Raw genomic sequence first — 6377 nt, 5'->3', positions numbered from 1 at the left:
GCTAACGGGCACCAACGATATTCGGCGGAAACAACAAGAGCAAGCAAATGATGCAAGAGCGAGGTTATTTGTGAAGACAGAAAAACCTAAGATTATTCTCTGCAATCTACCAAAACGATTCGACGTAGTATCAAGTTCTACTGTTGTTGAAGACGTCCGTCAACATAATTTGGACTTGTTAATGGTGATGCAGATACATATGAATGTAGATCTGGTCGATATATACAGCGGCACAAGGAGAAGCGATTATACCAAGCAGGGATTCCATTTTAACCTTAAGGGAAAGATTAAGTTAGCAGAAAGGATTCGAGAGGTCTTGCAACCCGACAAGAGATGCTGTGAGATGCAAGCATTGACAGAATATGTAATGCGGGATAAATATTGGGAAGTAATCAAAGAAGTGATGGAAGAAAATGCACAGCAGCGTACAGCGAGCAAAAGCAAAACGAATAGGGAGCGAAAGAAAACGATAAAGCGTACATCTGATGAAAGTGGGATACGTGGTGGAATAGAATTGAAGAATCGCTTTAAGTTACTTGAGGCAGAGGAGGAAAATATCCCCATTATTTTGCACCAAAGCGAAGAGCATAGAGAGAACCAGAAGAAACATGTTGAGTTTATACGGGATTATTTCAAAAAAATACGTTCTCACCTAAACAACGAGCATAGAAAGAACCAAAAGAAACATGTCGCGTTTGTACGGGAATATTTCAAAGAAACAAGGAAAAATGGAAGGAGCAAGGGAGACGAATTTGTGTGTTTGCAGAGGATTCAGATTCAGGGAGATCATATGGATGAAGGAGAGTATTTTAAAGTAATAGATGGCGAGATTCAGCGGGCACCAAAGGATCGGCGAATAAGAGCAATTTGCGGCGGAGTCTGTCAGAAAAATTGGGAGCCAGCTGAAGTGGTACTAAAAAGTAGGGCCCACCTGCCAGCCTGGAGCGAAACTATACTAAAAGCCAAAATTAGAGGAACGAACCAACCGGAGGAAATAATTGTCGAGCAGTTTGGACACCTACCATCAGGTGTTAGAGTGAACCGAGTGATGGCAACGCGAATGGGAGATAATGTATGGGTGAAGTTCATAAATTGTAACCAGGAACCCGTGGAGCTAAGTTCGGGAAGAGTCGTAGGAAAGACGGCAATAATCGCTCGAGATAATACGAAGATGGTGAGACAGGTGAGAGCTGAATCTCAAGGGTCCGACTTCACAGAGGAAATTCACAAGAAGTTGGCCCACTTGTCAGTGGGGCAGGAAAAAAATATAGGGGAGATATTGCTTGAATACCGCGATGTGATGGATGCAGAGACGGAGGGGGAATTCTCATGTACTAATCAGGTGCAACATAAGATCGTCACGGGGGATGCTGCCCCGATAGCTAAATCGGCTTATAGAGTACCTTTCCGTTTGCAGGACGAGATGAGACGGCAAATACAGGATCTTCTGGACAAGGGTATAATTGCACCGTCGACTTCACCGTGGGCAGCGCCAGTGGTGTTGGTAAAGAAAAAGGCTATGGAGGGGGAGGAGGCAAAGTACAGGTTTTGTACTGATTTTAGGGGGTTGAACGCGGTGACAAGGGCGGACACCTATCCCCTTCCCAACATAAATGAAACATTGGATCGGTTGGGAAAATGCAAGTGGTACACGACCATTGATTTAGCCAGCGGGTACCATCAGATTGAGATCAGACCAGAGGACCGAGAGAAGACTGGGTTCAATACGATTGATGGACACTATGAATATAACCGGATGGCGTTTGGACTGTCAGGAGCACCAGCAACGTTCCAGAGATTCATTGACGCGGTACTAATGGGAATAAAGGGGACGGAGTGCTATGTTTACTTGGACGACGTAGTGATCTTTGCAGCGGATGAGACGGAACACAATAGGCGGTTGCGAAATGTTTTACAGCGGCTACGTGAAGTAGGTGTTAAAGCGAACCTTAAGAAATGTCAGTTCATGATGAGTGAACTAATATATTTGGGTCATTTAGTCACCAGCGCAGGTGTAAAACCTGACCCACAGAAGGTTGTAGCAATACGCACATATCCGCGGCCGAAGACTGTGCGAGAAGTACGCGCCTTTCTGGGGTTGACGGGATATTATCGGCGATTCATAAAAGGGTATGCGGAAATAGCTAAGCCGCTAACAGAACTAATAAAAGTGGAAACTACGTTTGAGTGGACCCCAACTAGAGTGGAAGCGTTCGACCGACTAAGAGAGAGTTTGTCGAAACACCCCGTATTGCGCTATCCAGATTTTGAACTGCCATTCATTCTAGCGACTGATGCGTCGGGACTAGCTTTGGGTGCGGTTTTGTCACAGCGACTTGAAGGAGAAGAGCATCCGATAGCCTACGCTTCAAGGCAACTCAACACGGCGGAAAGAAACTACTCGGTAACGGAGAAGGAACTTTTAGCGATGGTTTGGGGAATCGGTCAGTTTAGGTGCTACTTATACGGGCGGAGGTTTAGCGTAATCACCGATCATGCGCCGTTACGTTGGACGTTGCAGGTGAAAGATCCGTCGTCTAGACTAGCGAGATGGCAAATGAAACTGGCCGAGTACGAGTATGAGGTAGTGTATAAGCCGGGAAAGAGACACGTAAACGCGGACGCTTTAAGTAGAGCCGTAGCAAATGTTAGGCGCGATGAAGATTACTCAATAGATCGGGAGTGGATCAAAAGAACTCAAGAGTCTGATAACGAGTGCCAGCGTTATGTCAACAGTGGGAGCGAGGAATATCGAAAGGATTTGGACGGCATACTATACAAAGTGACGGACGGTAGGTGGCGAGTCGTAGTACCCGTGAAAATGAGAAATCGGGTGTTGAAGCGGACACATGATGAACCGAGTGCGGGACATTGTGGGGTACAGCGGTCACTTCAGCGGGCGGAGTCACAGTTTTACTGGAAAACCATGCAAAAGGACGTAAGAAAGCATGTTGAGGACTGTAGAGAATGTGGACGGACGAAAAGTGTAAATAGGGTGCCCATTTGTGAACCATACCATACGTCTAGACCTCTCGAAATGGTAGGAATGGATATAGTGGGTCCTTTGCCACAAACGCAGAGAGGTAATAAATATCTCTTGACGTACGTAGACCACTTTACGCGATATGCTGAGGCGATACCCATAAAAGACTTATCGGCCGAAACTGTGGCGCGTGTTTTTGTGAACGAGGTCGTTCTTCGGCATGGAGCGCCGGAGCGGTTACTGACGGATCAAGGGACAAATTTTGTTTCGGAGCTAATGAAAGAAGTTTGTAGACTATTGGGAATCAAGAAGATTCAAACCACGGCGTATCGGCCCCAAGTAAATGGACGGGTGGAGCGATTGCACCGAACACTTATTGGAATGGTGAAGCATTATGTGAACAGTAAGGCACGGGACTGGGACGAACATATAGGACTGGCGCTAATGGCTTACCGGAGTGCGAAACATAATGCTACGGGGTTCACCCCAAATTGGTTAACCTTTGGGAGGGAAGTACATATTCCTTTTGACTGTGACGTGGGACCGAGAATAGATGACCGAGGAGAGTTAAGCTACCCAGCGGAACTGCGAAGGCGACTGGACGAGGCTTATATATTAGCAGCAGAACAAGCGCGGAAACTAGAACAAACTAATGCCGAGAGAATGAATCGGGGAAGGCACGAGAGAAATTTAAAGGAGGGTGATTATGTATATATTCAAAATCCGATCGTGCCCAGCGGAGTCAGTAAGAAGTTTTTCAAACCATGGAGTGGGCCATACAAAATCATAGAAAAACGCGGGGCTGTGAACTACGTGGTAGATAAGGGCGACGGTAAGACCCAAACTTACCACATAGATCGGCTAAAATATTATAAAGCCTGGGAAGATCCAGACGTATCGGAAGAACAAATCGGCAACCAAGCAAAACCTACGTTATCCCTTCCGCGAATAATAGAAGATGGAGTAGAGGAGAGACCCAGGATGACCGACGACGAGGGAAGCGACGAGGAAGGAGAGATTGTATGGGGTTATGCAAGAGAGCCAGAGGTTGACGACGATGACTTAGGGGGTACGGCAGATATTGGAGACGTTCCGGACGAATCGAGAGTGATAGCCCCAAGAACGAGAAGGCCTCCACAGCGATACACTCCAACCTCCGATGGAATTGGCGAGAGTGAGTTCTGGACAGATGACTCCGGTCTCAGTGAAGAACTGCGGGACTTGCAGCAGCTTGCGGACACCAGCAGTGAAGAAGAGCAGATGGTAGCGGCAGAAGTAGGGGAAAGTTCGGGTAACGAGGAAATCCTAGACATAATTAACGAAGCAACCGTGGAGGAACCTGGGTTATCAAGAGGAGGCCGGCCTCAGCGAGAGAGGCGAAAACCCCTTAGATATCGTATAGAGGATTGAAAAGGATTGCCCTTGGGGCAATCTTTTTATGTGGAGGGGAGTGATGTAACGTCCCTGGTTTTACGGCCGTCAGCCTGGTGCCTGTATTGTTGGTCGCGGTAACAGATTCTTTCCGTGTAAAAGGAGGTGTTTTTCGTCGGCGGCTGAGAATGGAAATGTTTATGACACGCGATAGGAGCAGGTGCATTTTGGAGGATAGTAAAAGGGATTTATGATTTCGTTTGTTGGGTGTTGAAACTTCTAAGAGACGAGAGAAAAACAGATTCGAGGATTTTATGGCAGTGTTATTTTGTTCTTTGGGGAGTGCGCTGCGAAGAACGGTCAAAATAAAAGACGATTGGAATGTTTTGTTTTGCTCGGCGTGTGTGTAAGCGAACGAAGGGTAATTTTTTTTCTTGTTACGGATTAATTCCTTGAGGAAAGGGGTGCGATCGGAACTACTAGTGATCGGCGGAAAAAAATACGAATTCGCGTAATACCGTACTAACTATGTCCGAAGTTGTCGTCTAGAGTGTAGACTTGGAACACTAAATGGCGGATTAGCTGGGACCCGGGAGCAGTAAGACAGTGGCGGATACTAGAGGTGGTGTCTCATCGCCATCGCAGAGGACGTCAACCAGTTCGTGTGTTTGCTGAGACTTCGGAAGTCGTAGATTTAAGGTAATTGACTTTTCTTATTTCTTAGTAGGACCTTAGAACATTATAGACGGTTCGATACAGTTATCAAATAAGTGATGTTTTAGTTAAGCATATAATATAAAAAATGGCTACTGGAGTAAACTATTTTAGCCAAAAAACAATTAAACACCTTTAGTGATGTTTTAGACAAGGTTTTGTTTTAAAAATTAAATCAAAACCTCAACTATAACGTCATTAAATACCGTAGCGATATTGTAGTGTCGGAATTATTGATAATTTAGTTATGTAAAAATTGCATCAAACATTTGTTCCAAAATACTAAACTACAACGTCAGTAAAGTACGGTTAGCGATGTTTTAGTAAAGGTTTTCATATGTAATAAATAATAAATGACATAGCTAAAACCACTTCTATTGTTTTTTTATACCATAAAATAAGTAAATTTTGTTTGAAACTCTATTTAATTGGAAGAGAATTAAAACACGGTCCTTCCGAAGTAACATACATACTTCTACGATAAATAGTTTTAAAGTAGCAATGTCTTGAAAATGTTCCCCTCTTTTTTGCTCATATCTCAAAATCGGTCTGTGTGGCTTAGTGATGTTTTAGCTAACGGACGGCAGAGCTATCTTTGTCTGTCGTGCGAGTGTGAGCGTATCTACCAAGAGGTGGGAATAACGGAACGACAGTGACACACAGGCGGCGGCCATCATATGCTAGAGAGAGAAAGCTAAGCACCGGTAGAGAGAGATAGATAGACCGCCGACACGAACTGTTCCGCGTTACGCTATTTTTCGAACTGGCCTAATCTATTCTGTTATATCTATGGCCGCAAGGCAGTGTACTTGGACCTCTACTTTTCATATTACACATTAATGATTTTGGAAACGTATAGGGCTTTTCATCGATTGTTATTTGTTTCGAGCTTCTGTCATGTGTCACATAATATTAATATATCTACGTCATACGTTATTGATATAGCCAATGATACAAACAAAAGACGTATGGCGTAGATATATTAATATTATGTGACACATGACAGAAGCTCGAAACAAATGACTGTGAATGAAAAGCCCTATTAAGCAAATGTAAAATTCATCTTTTTGCTGATGACACATTAATATATTTTCATGGGGAAGATTTTGTTGATGTAGTATGTAGTGAACACGATGAATCGTGAATGGCATTTATTAACTGAAAGATTTAAGTTAAAGAAATTTAAAGTCAATGAGTTAAAATCTAAATACATGTTTATTGGTAATAATACTCTTTTCGGGAAATTCTTAAGTTTGGATGTTCACATTAAATTAAATAATGAAAAAATTGACATGGTTCAGGAAATAAA

This window comes from Diabrotica virgifera, chromosome 4, assembly GCF_917563875.1.
Source record: "Diabrotica virgifera virgifera chromosome 4, PGI_DIABVI_V3a".
In the NCBI taxonomy this organism is placed as follows: domain Eukaryota; kingdom Metazoa; phylum Arthropoda; class Insecta; order Coleoptera; family Chrysomelidae; genus Diabrotica; species Diabrotica virgifera.
This window is presented reverse-complemented; position numbering follows the sequence as displayed.